Below are 19,594 nucleotides of genomic sequence, written 5' to 3' on the forward strand. Positions count from 1 at the left end.
TTTTACTAACTCACTCAACTTTTGTAGTCTTCACACCAGACATTTATAGGTGGTTGATTTCGGGGAGGTAGAAAGCTGAGTACAGAGCATGTTGCTTAGCCTGGCCTCTGGCTCATCTGTGTCAGTTGGCTGAACACCCAGATTATGTAGAATGGGGAGACAGTAAAGCAGGTTTGGGCACCAGATAAATCCATTAATATTTCCCCTTGAAAGAAACAGCCTTGTTAAACTCAAAGAAAATGGAGGTTCCCCCACATCCCACACTTGCTTTTATAGATATTTTTAGCAAATAACCAAAGACCAGTATTAGGATTCCCACAGAGAAATGACTCTCTTGGTTAAAAAATCTCTCCCAGATTTGTTTTTCATGGATACAGCCATTTCTGGATCCCTGTCTGTAATATTCCCTCTGGTAAAAGATTACTGGGGTTAAACATGAGCGTTTTATTAAATCCTGCCTGTGTCTAATCAGAACCTTTTAGTTCTACCCCACCATCCTTTTCACTTTATTCAAGTAGACAGAAACTTCCAGAGCAACCATTTGAAAACCAAACAGCTGCCTCCTCTAACATTGCCTTTTCTTTTCACCACATAGCCTTCCCTAATTATTAATTCCACAAACACGTACCAAAGTCCACTCTGTGAAGTGGTTCTCCTAGGCCTGAGGAGATCACTGAGCAAGACACTGTCCCCACACTGTCCCCAGTGGATGTTAGTCAAGGGAAGAGATGCTTGCACAAACTGTTTCACATTCGATTTCTACCTCTGTCTTATGTGAGATAACTCAGCATCCTACTTCTCATTTTTATTAAAAATGTCTGAGTATGAAAGATGTATACACTCACTGAAAAAATTAAAAAGTATTGACATATGAAGGAAAAGAGTAAAGTCATGTGTAATCCTCTCATTCAGAGATAACTTAAAATGTTGGGGTGCTGGGGGGGAGACTGTTTCCAGAACATTTTAAATGTATGCATATACCTGATTATACACACTGCTTTGTAAAGTTTATGGGTGGAGACAGAAGGTGTAAGAGAGAACAAGGAGAGGGAGAGAAACAGAAAAAGAAGAGCGACTAAAGCAAAGACACAGAGGCAGAGCGGGGAGAGAGACAAAGAGGAAGGGCAATGGCAAGCTGGTAGGGTCCTAAATCAATTTAGGTCTCCTCTCTTGCCAGGATGATCAGCCTGTCGCAGGGTCTCAGGCCCGCCAATTAAAAAGCCTTTTATCCTACTGTCCTTTCTCAGCGGCATCAATAAGCTAATCCAACCCTGCAGTTACCTCCTGCCCGCAAGCCCAAGGCCACTGAAAATGACAGAAGGCCTATTCATAGGAAAAAGCACTGCTGATTCCTGATGAGTAATTTAAAAACATTCTTTTTCAAATTTTTAAATAATTGTATTTATTTATTTAGCATTACTTTATGCTTATACCTCAATATCTGGTTACCTTACCACATCATCTTCTGTTTTGTCATTGAAAGGGTTTATTTGGCCAAAAAATATATATATATGCCTGTTCACAACCTGGCAAAAGATTCTGGCTGAGCACAAGGTCACCACTGTAGAAACGCAGATTTAGGGTATTCAGATGCACTAGAGCAAGCGTATTTTTGATGAAAAATACAACCAAGCCATGTGTCAAAGCCAAGAAACCTAAATACATGGCCTTGTCCAGGAAAAGCTGTCAGATAAGCGAATTTATTCTGCACTTTATATGTGGGAGTTTTGACGTTAAATGGACAATGACTTTGTTCTCACTCTGGTTAGAATGGGAGAGACTGTCTTAGGCAATTCTTATCAAGCCTGCACTGATAACCACCCAGAAAGTAGCCTTTATGTTTCCATTAGAGAGCTTGACCACACCAAGTAGCTACTCCCAAAGCACCCAGTGAAACCCTCAAGAGGGCAGTGTCTGGGGATCAGCTGGGGCAGAGCAGAAGAGGACAGCAAAAGCATTGGGTCCATCGGCTTCTGCTTAGGAACAGCCACTTCTGGCAAACAGCAGTGACTGCCCCAGTGACATCCGGCAGCAATGGGAGCCAGCACCACTCCCACCTCTCACAAAGCCCACTGCCGCCAAAGAAAATGTGTTCATCTCAACCTCATTTTCACCTCTCCATGAGAGGCTTCCAACAACCAGCCTTTCTGCTAGGCACTAGCAAGGACGAACATGCTGAGGTTCTTGATGCATCTGGGATCACACACCACACTCTGTAGTCGTTTAAAAATCCTAAGTTCACTCTCAGCCACCATGAACAGTGTCTGTCAGTGGACTGTGTAAGCCTTAAAACATGACACTGGGAGGGCAAGCAATTTTCTCTAAATGCTTCCTGATTACCCATTCTCCCAATCTCCCTTATCTACTCCCATCTGAGGCAGACTGCCAGCAAGGGAACTTCCTCACCGGCTTCAGGGCCCGCAGAACGGCATAAATCAACTTTAGAGCAGTGGTTATAATGAGGGTAAGGAAAGCTACATGCATCTGTCCTCTGGCCACCATCCTAAACCTTGTCATCTTATCATCTGATAACACTGACACGGCCTTCCATCAGCTTCCCTCTGCCCTGCAGGTGGGCAGCCTTAGAGACAGGGAAGGAGGGAGGCCTGCCCAGCCTGTGGTGGGCAGAAATGGGAATGAGACCACCCACCTACCTATTTAGTGCTTGGAACTCTGAAGCTTTCCCTCCAGAATCAGTCCCTCATGGGCCTGATTGCATGGTAAAAGTTTTGGACTACAGGGAAAAAAAAACAGGTAGAAAAGTTCACCGAAGCCCTGAGCCAGAGCTCTAGGGGTCTGGGTCTGAGCAATTCTGCAACCCACCTGCTTCCAAAGCGACCCGCTCAGCAACGATTTGGCTGTGGCTCCATCTGCACTCTGGCTCCCTCACAGCTGGGCTACTCTGGGACAGGAAGGTGTCCACAGCTTAGAGGACGGAACCAGCCCCACTCCTTGCACTTCCCAACTTCCCACGGGGCAAGCAGGTGAGGCCCATCAGGAGGGCCCAGCAGGCAGTTTACCGGAATGTTCGGGCAGAGGGGGCGAGCAGCAGTTTTCAATCACGTATTAAGTCAAATTTACTGAAACCTTACTAATTTAAACTCTTCTGGTGCCGCAGCTGATATAATCACAATCACATGACTGGTAGCTGTAATGTTTCTTAAAAAGGAAAATTCTTCAGGATGATACCAACTCATGCAGGACAGAAAGAGCAGTTTACAGGTCTCATTCTCCAAGGGGGAATAAGTGGCTTTGGAAATTCTTTCTCTTACCTTGTTTTGTCCTCTTCCGCACCTTCACTGCTCACATCCCGTGCTGCTGCAAGGACAAGCAAAAAAGCAGAATCATGACAGCCACCTGACACCTGAGGCCCTGCGGCCAGCCTGCTGGGGCCGCCTGAGGTAGCAGGGTCCAGGCATTATTTTTCACTCACTCGGCTCCTGGCAGAGGAGGAAGGGCCTTACCTGCCATTGTTCCACCTGACCAAAGATGAGACTAAACCAGGGGAAATCCTGCTCCCAAGAAAAAGGACTGGGAGAGATGAATAATTAACAATGCACCAGAACTTGAGGCGGATGGTACATGTGAGGCTTGCGGTGAATAAAAGAAAGAAATACCCAATGGGAAAGGCCATATTTTATCCCTAAGGAAGCTCAGAAAGGGGAGCTTCACATTCATATGCTGGGAACTGAGCCTGTTTCCAAATGTTAGTTTTGGACTGAGAAAAACCAAGCCAGACATGGTGGCTCATGCCTGTAATCCCAACACTTTGGGAGGCCAAGGCATGCAGATCATGAGGTCAGAAGATCAAGACCATCCTGGCTAACACAGTGAAACGCTCATGTCTACTAAAAATACAAAAAATTAGCCAGGCATGGTGGCATATGCCTGTAGTCCCAGCTACTTGGGAGGCTGAGGCAGGAGAATCGCTTGAACCCAGGAGGCAGAGGTTGCAGTGAGCCGCGATCGTGCCACTGCACTCCAGCCTGGACAGCACAGAACACTCCATCTAAAAACAAAACAAACAAAAACCAGGCCTAAAAATCCAAAGGGGACACTTGCTGTTAGGGAAAATGCTCTTTGGAGATTGGCCACTCTGGTGCATGTACCTGGCTTGCCATGCAAGTCGGTTCTGAGGCGTCCATCCGTGTTCCTCCCCGTCCCCTGGGTTCCATTCCTAAGAAGCTTTCTTCTTATTTTAAAATAGTTTACTGTCATAAGCACGATAACTTAACTCATACCATTCACTCTTTTATCCGTGTATCCTTTCCTCCACAAATATTTGTGAAGTCTCTCTCTCTGCCAAGATCTGTGCAAAGACACTGGAACTGAGAAGACGTAGAAGACCCGGAATGTCTCCAGGCTGCCTTGCAGGCCTGTAGTGCTGAATGGCCATGCTGGTGGCCTCTGCATGACCATCTCCAGCCCAGGCCTCTCCCGTGAACTCAAAACTCACACATCCGACAGCCCACTCAGGATCAGACACCTCATGATGTCCAGCAGGCATCGAAATGTAACTTGTCCAAAACCAGACCCTAGATGTGCTCTTCCCGGCCTTGTGTGTGGCTACTCCAGGTCTTAAGGCTCAGGTTTTTCCTGGGATCCTTGGTGCTTTCTGCATTAGATTAATATAAACAATTGTTAATCAGATATTAGAGGTCTGAAAAGCAAAAGGGGGCCCCTGAGGCAGCGCAGAGGTTGTAACTGTAGGATGCAGCCTCTGACTGGAGGGCTGGGGGAACAGAGAGAAGAGCTGGGCTCGTCAAAACCTACAGTCTCGAGGAGGGACCCACCAGACCTCTGAGGAGGGCATGAGGGCCAGCGGGTGCCAGTACCTCAGAGGGGCCCTGTGTGGCTGCTCTGGGAGTGTGAGGAAAAGCTGGAATTTGGAACTAGCTCATGTGGTAGTGTCGTTGACAGCATCAGAAGTCAACACGGCAGAACACGTCCATTCTCTCTCCCCAGGTCCATGTTCAGCCTCTATCTCTGCTGAACATGGACGTGGCGCTGGCAAAAATGAAGACTGGTTTGCAGAAACTCTGGGTGAGAAACATGAACTTGCGAACCAGCACTGCCCACTTCTTTGGCTACTGAGGCTCCACACACCTTTCTAAAACCCTTTTCTCTCATGCCTCACCTCCAACCTGCCAACAAATCCTCTTGAAACATATTTTTAGGATTTTATTGCTTCTCCCCACTCTGCTGCTACCATTGTCATCTCAGCAGCAGGCCTCACCTGGATCACTGCAGCGGCCTTTTCAGGGGTGTCCTTTGCTTCCCTGAGAGTCAGTTCTCCATTCAGAAGCCGATAAAATTGTGTTCATTAATGAGGGCTGCTGGAACAAATTACCACAAACTTGGTGGATTAAAACAACAGAAATTGCTGGCAGTGGCTCATACCTGTAATCCCAGCACTTTGGGAGGCCAAGGTGGGCGGATCACCAGAGGCCAGGAGTTCAAGACCAGCCCGACCAACATTGAGAAACTCCATCTCTACTGAAAATACAGTATTAGCCGGGCATGGTGGTGCTTGCCTGTAGTCCCAGCTACTCAGGACGCTGAGCAGGAGAATCACTTGAACCCGGGAGGCAGATGTTATGGGGAGCCAAGATGGCACCATTGCACTCCAGCCTGGGCAACAAGAGCAAAACTCCATCGCCAAAAAAAAAAACCGGAAATTTATTCTCTTACATTCCTGGAGGCCGGAAGTCTGTAATGAAGGTTTGGGCAGGGTTGGTTTCCTCTAGAGGCTGTAGGGGAAGGTCTGGATGTTCCACACCTCTCTCCTAGCTGCTGATAGGCCCTGGCAAGTTTTGGAGTCTCTTGGTTCTCAGATGGCTCAGACGTCAGCCTTTGTCTTCCCATTACCTTCTCTGCTGCTGGTTCACTCCTTATCCTCCACCAGTCATTGGGTTTAGGGCCTACCCTGAATCCAGTATGATCTCATCTTGAGATCCTTAATTATATCTGCAGAGACTGTATTTCCAAATAAGGACACATTCACAGGTACTAGGACATATCTGGTCTTAGACATGGATATATCTAGATTTGGACATATCTTTTAGGGGTCACTCTTCAACCCCCTGCAGTGATTATGTTAAAACACAAATCACATCACATCACCCCTCTGCTCAAAATCTTCCAAAGAGTCCCAGTTCATCCTGAGTAAAAACAACACTCCTTCCCAATCTGTCACTTCGCCTGATTTCCCCTGCTTTGGCGCTCACATTTCTCATACCTCTGAAACGACTCTATTCCTCAGCATGCCACACACAGGCCAGCCTTGTCCCTCTAGTTACTCCCGTGGCCACACTGCCTTGGATTCTTCAGGCAGTGAAGACTGGTTTGCTCCCTGTGCTCTGGGTTCCATTCCTAGGAAACTTTCTTCTTATTTTCAAAAGAGTTTACTGTTGTAAGAATGATAACTCAACTCAAAAGTCACCTACTCAGTGAGGCTGCCCAGACCACATTGTATACAGCTTCTGTCCTCATTTCCTACTTTGTTTCTCGTGATAGCATGCAACAATAGAAGATACTATACATGTTTTTTTATTTTCTTTCTCTTATTGGTAAAATCTATGCTCAATAAGGACAAGGATGTTTTGCTAATTTCACTTACTACTATACCTGAAGCACTTAGAATAGTACCTGGCACCTATAGGCCCTCAAAAATTATACTTTAAAATGTAGCATATACAACTGGAATCACCCAAAGTTGAATATACTAACATTGCTGTGTTGGTAAGGCACAATACAGCAGCAGCTTTAAAAACAGCAAGTGCTGCTGTAGATGAAAACGTAGGCTTTTGCATCACAGCAAATCATAATTTAGTGTATTTCACTCACCTTATCCTGATGACATCTGATGATACCAAAGTAGAATGTGTAATTTACCAGTGGAGTTAAATAGTTTGAAATTTTTCTGAGATATAAATAATAAAAACACGACTTTGATCAACAGTGATAAAAGCTGAATTATTTCCAATCTCTTCGTAGAAAATAATGTTACAAAACTTTTATCATAAAGAAAGGAAAATAAAGAATATTCAGTAAATATTGAAGGTTAATAAGGTATGATGTTATTTTTCTGGATGGTTTTTCTTTGGCAGCATCTGTCACCTTTTTATAATGACTTTTCACTGACCACTTTGTTGAGGTATAAGTGACAAACTGCATGCATTTTGAGGGCACAATTTGGTGTTTTGACATTTCTATAAACGCATAAAATTCTCACACTTACACTTTATAATCAAGATAGTGAATATAGCCATCACCCTCAAAACTTTCTTTGGGACCCTTTATAACCTGTTGTAACCCTTACCTACTTCTCAATAGGCTGTGGCTTTATTTTCATTTACTTTAAAATACTTTCTTTCTTTTGATTTCTTCTTTGACCCATGTAGAGATATGTTCTTTAGTTTCCAAAAATTTGGAGATTTTCCACAAGTCTTTCTTTTGTTAATTTCTTATTTAAATCCATTATGGTCGGAGAACATTCATTATGTGACCTGAACCTTTTTAAATATACTGAGAATTGTTTTATGCTGCAGAATATGGTTTATCTTGGTAAATGGACTGCAAAAAGAATATGGACTGCGAAAAGAATGTGTATTCTGCTATTAGGTGGAGTGCTCTTTGAAGGTCAATTAGATCAAGTTTGTTGATACTATTCATCAAGTTGTCTATATCTTTATTTTCTTGTTTTTCTACTTATCCTATTAAGTTAGGGGTTTTGAACTCTCCAATCTATAATTAGAGTTTGTCTGTTTCTTCTTGCAGTTATATTGGTTTTCACTGTACATCATTTAAAGCATTGTTATTAAGTTCATAAACATTTAGAATTTTTATGCTCTCTCGAAGAACTCACTTTATCTTTTAAGAAATGACTTTTTTGTTGATACGTAATAATTGTACATATTTATAGGGTGCATATATTTTGATACATGTACACAATGTGTAATGATCAAATAAGGGTAATTAAAATGTACATTAAACATTTATCATTCCTTCGTGTTGGGAATATTTAAAATCTTCTCTTATACCTATTTTGAAATATACAATGAATTATTTTTAACTACAGTCATCCTACTGCGCTATCAAACACTAGAACGTATTCCTTCTATTTTCCTGTATTTCTTTATCCATTAGCCAACCTCTGTTCATTCCCCTCCCCCTTCCCAGCCTGTGGTAACCACCATTCTGAGAGCCACTTTTAGCTCTCATAACATGGGTGAGAACATGTAGTATTTGTCTTTTTGTGCCTGGCTTATTTCAGTTAACGTAATGACCTCCAGTTCTATCCACATTGCTGCAAATGACAAGATTTCATTCTTTTTTATAGCTGAATAATATTCCATTGTGTATACTATACTACATTTTCTTCATTTGTCCATTCATACATATGTAGGTTGATTCCATATCTTGGCTATTGTGAATACTGCTGTAATAAACATGGGCATGCAGATACTTCTACAATCTACTGATTTTCTTTTTTTAACCCAGTAGTGAAACTGCTTTCTATCTAGCCAGCAGTGGGATTTCTGAATCATTTGGCAGATGTATTTTCAGTTTTTTGAGGAACTTCAATACTGTTTTCCAAGTGGCTATACTAATTTACATTCCAGCTAGCAGGATACTAGCATTTCCCTTTCACAACATCCTCACCAGCATTTGTTATTTTTTGTCTTTTTGTTAATAGCTATTTTAACTTGAGTGAGATGATATCTTATTGTGGTTTTGATTTGCATTTTCCTGATGATTACTGATGTTGAGCATTTTTTCATATGCCTGTTGGCCATTGATAGGCCTTCTTTTGAGAAATGTGTATTCAGATCATTTGTCCATTTTGAAATTGAATTGTTTTTCTGATACCGGGTTGAGTTCTTTATATATTCCAGTTACTAATCCCTAGTTGGATGAATAGTTTGCAAATATTTTCTCCCATTCTGTAGGTTGTCTCTTCACTCTGTAGATTGTTCACTTTGGTGCTCAGATGGTATTTAGCTTGATAAAATATCATTTGTCTTTTTTTTGTCTTTGTTGCCTCTATTTTTGAGGTCTTACCCAAAAAATCTTTGCCCAGACCAATGTCCCAGATCATTTCCCCAATGCTTTCTTCTAGGAGTTTCATAGCTTAAGGTCTTACATTTAAGTATTTAATCCACTTTCATTTGATTTTTCTATATGGTAAGAGATAGGAGTCTAGTTTCATTTTTCAGCATATACATATCCAGTTTTCCTAGCGCCATTTATCAAAGAGGTTTTCCTTTCCCCACCAAATGTTCTTGGCACCTTTGTCAAACATCAGTTGGCTGTAAATATGCAGATTTATTTCTGGGTTCTCTAATCTGGTCCATTGGTCTATGTGCCTGTTTTTATGCCAGTACCATCTTCTTTTGATTACTATAACTTTGTAGTATATTTTGATGTCAGGAAGTGTGATGCCTTCAGCTTTGTTCATTTTGCTAGGATTGCTTTGGCTATTTGAGATCTTTTGTAATTTCCATATGAATTTTAAGATTTTTTTTATTTATGTGAAGAATGTCATTGGTATTTTGATAGGGATTGCATTGAACATGTAGATCGCTTTTGGTAGTATAATAATTTTCACAATATTAGTTTTTCCAATCCATGGACATGGGATGTTTTTCCATTTTTTTGTGACCTCTTCAGTTTCTTTCATCAGTGTTTTATAGTTTTCTTTGTAGTGAACTTTTACCTCCCTAGTTGAATTTATTCCTAGGTATTTTTTTTTTTTTTGTAGCTACTGTAAATGAGATTACTTTCTGGATTTATTTTTCCTCAAGTTCATTGTTGGTGTATAGAAATGCTGCTGATTTTTGTATGTTGATTTTTTTATCCTGAAATTCATTGAATTTGTTTATCAGTTCTAAGAGTATTTTGGTGAACCTTTTAGGGTTTTCTAGATGTAAAATAATGTCATCTGCAAATAGGGATAATTTGACTTCCTTCTTTTTAATTTAGATCACCATTATTATTATTTTTTGTTTTTGTTTTTGCCTAATTTCTCTGGCTTGAACTTCCAGTTCTATCTTGAATAAGAGTGGCGAGAATGGGCATTCTTATCTTGTTTCAGTTCTTAGAGAAAAAGCTGAAAGTTTTTCAGTATAATGTTACCTGTGGGTTTGCCATATGTGGGCTTCATTGTATTGAGATACACTCCTATACTGTTTATTGGGAATTTTTATTATCAAAAGATGTTTAATGTTACCTAATGCATTTTCTGTATCTATTGAAATGATCGTATGGTTTTATCCTTCATTCTGTTGATGTGATGTATCATGTTTGTTGATTTACAAATGTTGAACCATCCTTGCCTCTCTGGGATAAATCCCACTTGGTCATGATGAATGACCATTTTAATGCACTGCTGGATTCAGTTTGTTAGTGCTTTGTTGAGGATTTTTACATCTATGTTCATTGGGGATATTGGCCTATCATTTTGCGTGATTTTTTTTGTTGCTGTTATGTACTTGTCTATTTTTGTATAAGGGTAGTGCTAGCCTCATAGAATGAGTTTGAAAGAATTTCCTCCTCTTCAATTTTCTGAAAGAGTTTAAAAAGAATTTGCATTCTTCTGCTTTAAAATTTTGATAGATTCAGCAGTGAAACCATGTAGTCCTCGGCTTTTCTTTGATTGGAGACCTTTTATTACAAATCAACCTTGTTTCTTGTAATTGGTCTGTTTAGGCCTATTTCTTCTTGATTCAATCTTAGTAGGTTGTATGTGTTCTGGAATTTATCTATTTCTATTAGGTTTTCCAATTTTCTGACATATAGTTGTTTGTAATAGTTTCTAATAATCCTTGGTATATCTGTGGTATCAGTTGTAAATATGTTTCTGTTTTTATTTATTTGGGTCTTTTCTCTTTTTTCTTGGTTAGTCTGGCTAACGGTTTGTCCATTTTCATGTTTTAAAAAAACAACTTTTCATTTTATTAATCTTTTGGATTTTTGTTTCAATTTTTAAAAATTCAGCTCTGATCTTTGTTCTTTCTTTCCATTTATTTTGGGTTTGGTTTGTTATTGCTTTTCTAGTTCCTTGAGATGCATCATTAGATTGTTTATTTGAAATTATTCTACTTTTTCTGATGTAGGCATTTATTACTATAAACTTTCCTCTTCATACTGCTTTTGCTTTATCCCATAGGTTTTATGTTGTATTTCTATTTTCATTTGTTTTAATAAAATTTTTAAATTTCCTTCTTAATTTCTGCATTTACTCCTCAGTCATTCAGGAACATGTTGTTTAATTTTCATGTATTCATATAGTTTCAAAAGTTCCTCTTGTTATTGATTTCTATTTTTATTTCATTGTGGTCAGAAAATATACTGGATATAATTTAAATTCTTTTAAATGTGCTGTGACTTGTTTTGTGGCCTAATGTGTGATCTATCCTGGAAATTTTCCATGTGCTGATGAGAAGAATGTGTATGTTGTGACTGTTGAATAAAATATTTTATAAATATTTGTCAGGTCCATTTAGTTTAAAGTGCAGTTTAAATCCAGTGTTTCTTTGTTGATTTTCTGTCTAGATGATGTGTCCAATGCCAAGAGTGGGGTCTTGAAGACTCCCACTATTATTTTGTTGGAGTTTCTCTCTCCCTTTAGATGTAATAATATTTGCTTTACAGATCTGAGTGGTCTGGTGTTGGGTGCATATATATTTATAATTGTTATATCCTCTTGCTGAATTGAAACCTTTATTATTACATAATGACCTCCCTTTTCTTTTTAACTGACTTAAAGTCTGTTTTATCTGATGTAAATATAGCTATTCCCACTTGCTTTTAATTTCCATTTGTGTGGGATATGCTTTTCCATTCCTTTCATTCTTTCTGTGTCTTTAAAGGTGAAGTGAGTTTCCTGGGGAAGCATATAGTTGGATCATGTTTTTTATCCATTCAGCTAGCATATGTCTTTTTAGTATGTAATTTAATTGGTTTACATTCAAGGTTATTATTGATAGGTAATGATTTATTCCTTTTTGTTATTTGTTTCCTGATTGTTTTATATATCCTTCGTTACTTTCTTCATGTTTTATTGTTTATCATTGCAGTTTGGTGGTTTTCAGAATCAAAGTGTGATTCTTTTTCTCTTTTGTATATTGGGCCTACCAGTGAGTTCTATACTTTTGAGTGTTTTTGTGGTGATGATTACCATCTTCGCTTCCAGATGCAGGACTCCCTCAAGTATTTCTTGTAAGGCCAGCCTAGTCATGACAAATTTTGTCAGTTTTTGCTTGTCTGGGAATGACTTTATTTCTCCCTCATTTCTGAGGGATAGCTTTGCTGGGTATGGTATTTTTTGGCTAAAAATTCTTTTCTTTCAGTACTTCCACTATAGCATCTCATTATCTTCTGATTAATAAGGTTTCTGAGGAGAAATCTGCTGTTAGTTTAATGGGAATTTCCTTACAGTAACTTGACACTTTTGTCTTGCTGTTTTTAGAATGATTTATCTTTGACTGTTGATGATAACTTTATAATGTGCCTTGGGGAAGACCTGTATGGGTTAAATATATATCAAAATTTTTTAGCTTCCCAGATTCAGTCTCCATATCTCTCCCCAGAAAATTTCAGCTATTATTTTATTAAATATTTTCTCTATGCATTTTTTCATCTACTATCCTGTCATTCCCATATTATGAAAGTTTATTTTTTGATGGTGTCCTCTAAGTCTCATAGGCTTTGTTATCTATTTTTATTCTTTTTTTTTTTTCCTCTAGCTAGGCAATTCCAAACAATCTATCTTCAAGTTCAGGGATACTTTCTTCTGCTTGATCAAGTCTGTTGCTGAACCTCTTGATTGTATTTTTTATTTTATTTATTGAATTCTTCAGCTCTAAGACTGTTTCATTTTTTAATGTTACTTATTTCTTTGTTGAATTTCTTGTTCATATCATAAACTGTTTTCCTGATTTCATTGTCTTTCCAATCATCTTTGTGTATTTTCTTGTATCCCATTGAGTTTCCTTAAGATCATCATTTTGAAAATGTTTTCCAGCAATTTGTCAATTTTTTTTCCACTGGGGTCTCTTACTAAAGATTTATTATGTTCCTTTGTGATGTCATATTTCCTTGTTGTTTCATGTTTCTTATGTCCCTGCATTGAAGTCTGTGCGTTTGGTAGAATTAATTGACTCTTCCAATCTATCTAGAGTGGCTTTCATAGAGAAAGACTTTCACCTATGGTTGAATCTTAGTGTGTTGGATGGGAAGGGTGTGGTGACTCTGTTTCCAGGTAAGTGCAGTGGTATAATCTCTGTGCAGCTTTTCATCTGCAATGCCTAATTTACCATTAATTCCTTTGAATGGACTTTTAATTTCAGATATAGAAAATAATTGAGAGTTTTCATCTCTAAGATTCAATTTGAATTTTTAAAATATCTTTCATGTCTTTGTTTAATATTGTAAACATACATAATGCAGTCATAAAAACTGTTTCTATGTCTTTGCCTACCAATTCTAACATCTGTATGAGTTCTGGGTCAATTTCAATTGGTTTTGTCATTATTATGAGTCATATTTACCCTCTGCTTTGTATATCTGGTAATTTACTGGATGCCAGTCATTTTGAATTTTTAAGACTTTTTTTAACATGAGGGAAGACCATGCTTTTTTCTAAAGCTACTTCCTACCACTGAGACTATACATTTATGAGTATTCAAGCCAATGCTTTGAGAATTTTGAGGGTTTCAATCTGGCTGGTATAAAGAAATACTATTCTTGGTCTTATGCAAACACTAGATATCCTTCTGGGTGATTTTTTTTCTCTGGCCCTGTGTAGTTTCCTCATACACATGCACTGATTAGTACCCTGCTAATACGTAAGGACAGCCCTCTGCAGATCTCTGAAATTCCTTCTCTGTGAGCTCTTTCCTCCCCAGTAGTCCATGTATGAACGCTAGATGCACTGGACTTCGCAGACTGTAAGTTCAGCCTGTTCAATTCAGGTAGTCCAACAGGTTTCATTTGGAATTTTCTTCTTTGGACTATAGCTGTAAATGCTCAGTTAAGTAAGTTAGAGTAATTATAACATTTATTTGTTTCTTATTCTTTATGATCACTGTCCTTTGTTACTTGATAGCTACTGTCTTGAAAAATCACTATATCATATTTTTTTCCACTTTTTTGGATGTTGTTTTTGGCTGTTTCAGGTAAGATGTAAATGTGGTCTCTGTCACTCCATCTTAACCAAAAATGGAAACCTCTATTAGTAATTTCAGATTTATAATTTGTTATGATTTCTTTTCTCATTCTTAATATTCACGTTTCTACTTAATTTTCATTTGCAATTTTGTGTTCTTTTTCTTAAAGAGGGCCTTCAACCTCAGGTCCTGTACTCAAGCTCTTGAGCTGAACCACCTGGTTAGAATTCTGTCTCTACCACTAAGTAGCTTGTGACCGTGAGCAGCCTGAGTAGCTCAGTTTCTTCATCTATAAAATCAGAACGATAATAGGAATTACTTCATGGTGTTGAACATCAAGTGAATTATTACATCTAAACTACTTAGGAAAAAAAACTGGAACATAGAAATCATTCAGTAAATGTCCGTTACTATTTTTGAGCATCATCGATGTATAGGTGATACTATAAATTATGGGATCCCCACATACGTGATGAGAGCAGAGTGTAGACCACAAAGGAAATAAAGCAATGGCTAGAGAGCGGGAACAAGAAGAATTTGGTGTCCTAGAAAACAAGTTAGGCAAACATCCAAAGGAGAGAGAGGTTAATAGATCTTATGCCACTAAACATCAAAATGAGGACTTAAAAATGACCCCTAGATTAGGCAATAAAACAGTCATGACTGATGCTGTGAAATGGGGGTATAAACAGGCCACACCACATATGTTAATGAGTGTTAAATGAGATAATTCATGGTAATTCCTTAGCGCAGGACTTGGGACATGTGAAGTGTTAAAAAAATATAAGCTATCTTAATTGTTATTTTTGTTAAATGTTCGCCTTTTGTGTCACTGGACCAGCCCTTGTCTTAACATAGTATAGCCACACTATGTTAAGGGCAGAAACAGAGTTTCTTCTGGTCCTACTGTCTCTATTTTCTTTGTCTCACCGTCACCCATTCCCCAAGGTATGACACTAGAAATTCTTCTGTCAAGTAAACATATGCACGTTCATGTGTGCACACATACAGACATACATACATGCACACACCACATGCTATACACATGCCACATGCCACACACACACATCAAAGTCTATCCTGCAAGATCCTTTCTTTTTTTTCAAGGGCAGTCGTTTTCCCTCTACCCTGACACTCACAGTCTACCTCATTAAAATAGTATAGACATCATGAACAATTACTACTTCCTGTGGATTCAAAGGCCAAGGCCAATCCTGGGTCACATGGCCACATTCTTTCCAGGCTAGGAAAGATACCTGGGCCCCTCTGGCTTCTGTAGGGAGAAGTACAGCCCATCTTTCCACCAGTAACAAGGAAGACTAGATTCTTAGCAGCCAAAGACTAGTGGCCACTGTGCCCTACAGCCAGTCAATACCAGGGGTTTAGGATGTAATCAACCAAACCAAAAATAATAATTTTGACAGCCTTGGAATTTAGATCAAACACCTTGAGTTACAGTTCCAAATTCTCTTTTTTAATTTGGGAAAGCACTGAATCCATCTGGTCACTTGTTTATAAGCCCACATAGATTCCAAGTGAAAAATATGGTCCTTGTGGTTCTAATCATTGCTGTGTGAATCATATTAATGCTACTTGCATTCATAGCAATGAAGGTCTATGTGGAGCCCCAAATTATACCTTTCAAGATGGGAAGTATAATTTGTACCAAGAGTCAACTGATTAAAATCCCAAACACACCTGTGTTCAAGCTGCAAACCTGATACCCAGACTTGTTTGAACCTCGTGCTGTGAGTCATTCTAAATGACTAAGTCTCCAAGAATTTGAAAATTCAATCATTTACACACAAAACTTAAAAATTTTAGTGATTTGAGACAAAGATCTTTCTAAACAAATACATTTCAACTTCCTAAGTAAACATAATTTTACCTCCTCTTAGTGACTTAAGGTCATCAATGAAAATATCAAGAAGTGGCCTAGTCTAGATTAGGTGTAAGAGTCTGAGGGTTAATTAACCCCACACTAAACGGGCCCAAGAAGTTAGTTTTGAGTTCTGGGGACTATTACAGTAGTTTTTCTGTCTCCCCTCTTGTTGGCACTTGTCATTTCCTGCTGTTATCAATTTGTCTGTAGTAGCTTCCCCCACATTTGATTATTTGCTGCTTTTTATTTAGAACTTAGAAAAATGATTTGAATTATGTGTAAAGTTAGTGTAAATGTGTTTCTCATGGAGATTTTACATGTAACTAAAGTTATTCTGAGGGTTTTTCTGAAAATAGATTGGGTATAAATAAATAAAACAAGTGAAACATTTTGTGACATCGATTTTGGCCTCTTTGGTGATTTACTGGCTTATTTTGTCATTTGTGGCCATGTCCTACACTGGTGGGCGGTAAGGACCTCACAAGGGGACTAGGCTTCGGGTGTGCTTCACTCGCTCTAAAACTTCACGGGCATCGCCAGGGTTGGAAATGGAACCAGTCACTTGGATTAGCGACTCATGAAATACCTCAGGGAAAGACTTGCTCATGATTGTGACGGGAGGCAGAAGGGCTGGGGAGGTGGGGGAGGGAGGGACAGAAGACGCCCTCACAATTTCCTTATTCCTTATAGAGAATTACTGAAAGCATGAGGTCTTCCCCATCCCTGAGGGAACTCTGATCCCTAAGTTTGGCTGTGAGTGGGCACACTGCTCATGAGACTTTGGGCTATTAGACGCCACTCTTCCATCCTGCAGAAACGGCTTCCAAGCAGAGCTTCTTCCTCTGCTGCCTCTCCCTGCAATGCACCAACCAGTCCCTAGATTTTTCTGTACCAGGAGAAACCCTGGCCCAACATTTCAGTATCATCCGGGGGTGTATTTTCAATGGGTGAGTGAGATCCCAACCATTTAATTCCTTAAACAGCAGAAATCTCAACTGTTCCCAGGAGTCTGCAGATTGGCTCAGGAAGAGCCCTGCTGCTTCTGTTCCCTCAAAGTCTCCTGGCATAAGACTGCAGAAGCACCCAACCATCCCTTACACTGGGACACTGCTCAAGCAAATGGCCCTCCTCAGGCTGTGGTTGGAGGTGGGGGAAGTTGGGGAGACAGGTGCTCTTGTCCTGGATCACACACTCACGTCATAACCCTCTGCTCCCCAGATAGGCTGGACTGTGAGCTTTTTTCCAGCCTTCTCCAGCCTCTGGGCATCTCACACTTACTGACCTGACCTATTTTCACAAATTCAAGACAGAGGGCGTAGAAAAGTGTTGAATCACTCTAGGGTCTACGGTGTCCTGGTTCTAACGCTCAATGTCAAAGTGAAATTCCACCTTTTAGTGGATTCTAATGAATGTCAGCTTATGTTTCTTTATTTTTCTTTTCCTAGAGTGAAAGAAAAGGAAGGTCTTTTTCTTTCGGAAGAGTCTAGATTCTATATTTACAAAGATCTTAAGAGCAATATATTTTCTCAATGACAGGAAAAGTAAAGGTTTTCCCTATTCACCCTATGAGGATAAAACAATTTTCTCTTTTATTATTGGGGCATTGTCTTCCCTATTCATCTCCAGCTCAGTGTCCTGGGTCTCTAGGAAGATAGTAGCTAATAAAGAAATATTCATTGGTTGAATGAATGAAAGAATGAATAGATAGATGATAGATGGAGGGATGGAGGGATGGGTGGATGATGGATAGACAGATGGACAGAAAAATGCCTCTGCATTGTTGCCTTCCAGGGCACCTTCCCAACTTGGCAGAAAACTCTCATAATGCTCCTTGGTAGCTCTTTTTCAGAGACATCTTTTAAGCCTATTTGGGGTTCATACAACAGAATTTAATAAGGAAGATGCCCTTATTTGATTCTTTGCTTTCTTTTGCAGAAGAGCTGAATGAAAACCTGGCTGCCTGGATCTTGGGTAGAATTTTGCAGTGAATGGTTGCACGGTTGTGTGCTTCCAGCACAGCTCAGTTCTCTCAGGCCCCTTGGCATCTGCTCAGTCCTGGAATGGCTGTGCACAGTTTGGGATCTGCACAGCAGTTCAAATGGTTCTTCTGGGGCTCTGAAACAATTAAAGCCCCTGTTTTGCTTTGTCATGAAGCTGTTGGATTTTTTTTTTGGGGGGGGAGTCTTTTTAAAAGGCTTGGCAGCCACTGGCTTGCTCAAGAGGGTTGTTTCTTAGTTGTTCTAGGTTGCCACTGCCCACTGACAACCCCGCAGAGAAAATGCCCAGGCTGCTGACCCCACAGAGTGTGGGAGGCCAGGGGCTCAGTTTCACAGAGCAACAGCCTGCCTCACTAGTATGACTCAGTGACTCTAATTACCTGACCTCCCAGCCCCTCCAGTCTGTTTCTCCCTTTCCTGGAGCTGAGCCAGGCTTCTGAAAATAGTTTCCTCCTCTCAGTGGGACCCCCTCATTAACATTTCTTCTTTTCCTTTTTTCTCTGCTCCAGTTCCATCTGCAGCTTCCCAATCACAGCATTAGCAACCTCAGATCTGATCCTGCTCCTGATACAGTGCATCCAAGAGAGGGCTTCAAGCCAAGAGAAGATGGGTTTGTAGTCATGAGAAATGAAGGAGCCCTCCTAGGATGGAAAGAGGCCACATCTGTAATGAACAGTGCTTGGCATGGGAAAAGTACTCTCAATCATTGCGTTAGGATATCTGCATCATCTTAAAGTGATCCCCAAATATTATTAGTTTCTTATTAGTTGTGAGGGAGAAGAAAACCAAAACAGTAACCAAACAAGGGAGAAACTGCACAACACTTTGACCAGGTGATCAGAATTAACCTCATTTCTGTAGTCCAGATGTTGTGTGTGGCTCTTGATGTGGTGCCCTGGATAGGACAGTATTCATGTTGCAATTACATAACCTCAGTTCAACCTGAGGAAACATGAGACAGATACACAATAAGGAACATGCTATTCAAACAAGAATGGTATGTGCTGCTTGCTCTGGCAAGCAGATATGTGAAAACTGAAATGACACAGAGAATATTAGCATTGTCCTGAACAAAGATGACACAAATTCGTAAAGAACAAAAAAGGGTATTGGCGGCAGGTAGTGGTGGAGGGGGTTCAGGTGGGGGAATCAACATTGTAAAAGCCAGATTAAAGGAGGATAGGAGAAATGACAAAAAAATGCAATACCTGACCCTAGACTGAATCCTGTGGGGGAGATGGGAAAAGGCCATAAAGGACATTGATAAGTTAATTAACAAAAGTGACATATGGAGGATAGACTAGATAAAGTACTTTGCAAAGTATTAAGTGTAAGAGATGGGTCAGGGTGGTGGGAAAAATTATATGAAAGAAGTAAACGTTCTTAGAAGCTTTTGCAGGAGGTTTTGCAAAAGCTTCAGGAAAGGGTTATGGCTGAAGGCAGCCTAATCCTCTTACTTCGAGCTAATGGCAGAGGGGAGATAACAAGGGAGTGCAAAGGAATTTATCTAGATAGGTTCGTTTACCTATTTCTCTGGAAACCAA

General features: G+C 39.8%; 1 non-coding gene across 1 annotated transcript; it reads left to right on the top strand.

Moving 5' to 3' along the window:
* The first annotated feature begins 19,054 nt into the window (after nt 1-19,054).
* LOC118154955 (U6 spliceosomal RNA) lies at nt 19,055-19,162 on the top strand. The gene has a single exon (XR_004745203.1). It is a non-coding gene; the product is annotated as a U6 spliceosomal RNA (small nuclear RNA).
* The last annotated feature ends 432 nt before the right edge of the window (nt 19,163-19,594 follow it).

Source organism: Callithrix jacchus, chromosome 6 (assembly GCF_049354715.1).
Source record: "Callithrix jacchus isolate 240 chromosome 6, calJac240_pri, whole genome shotgun sequence".
NCBI lineage: Eukaryota > Metazoa > Chordata > Mammalia > Primates > Cebidae > Callithrix > Callithrix jacchus.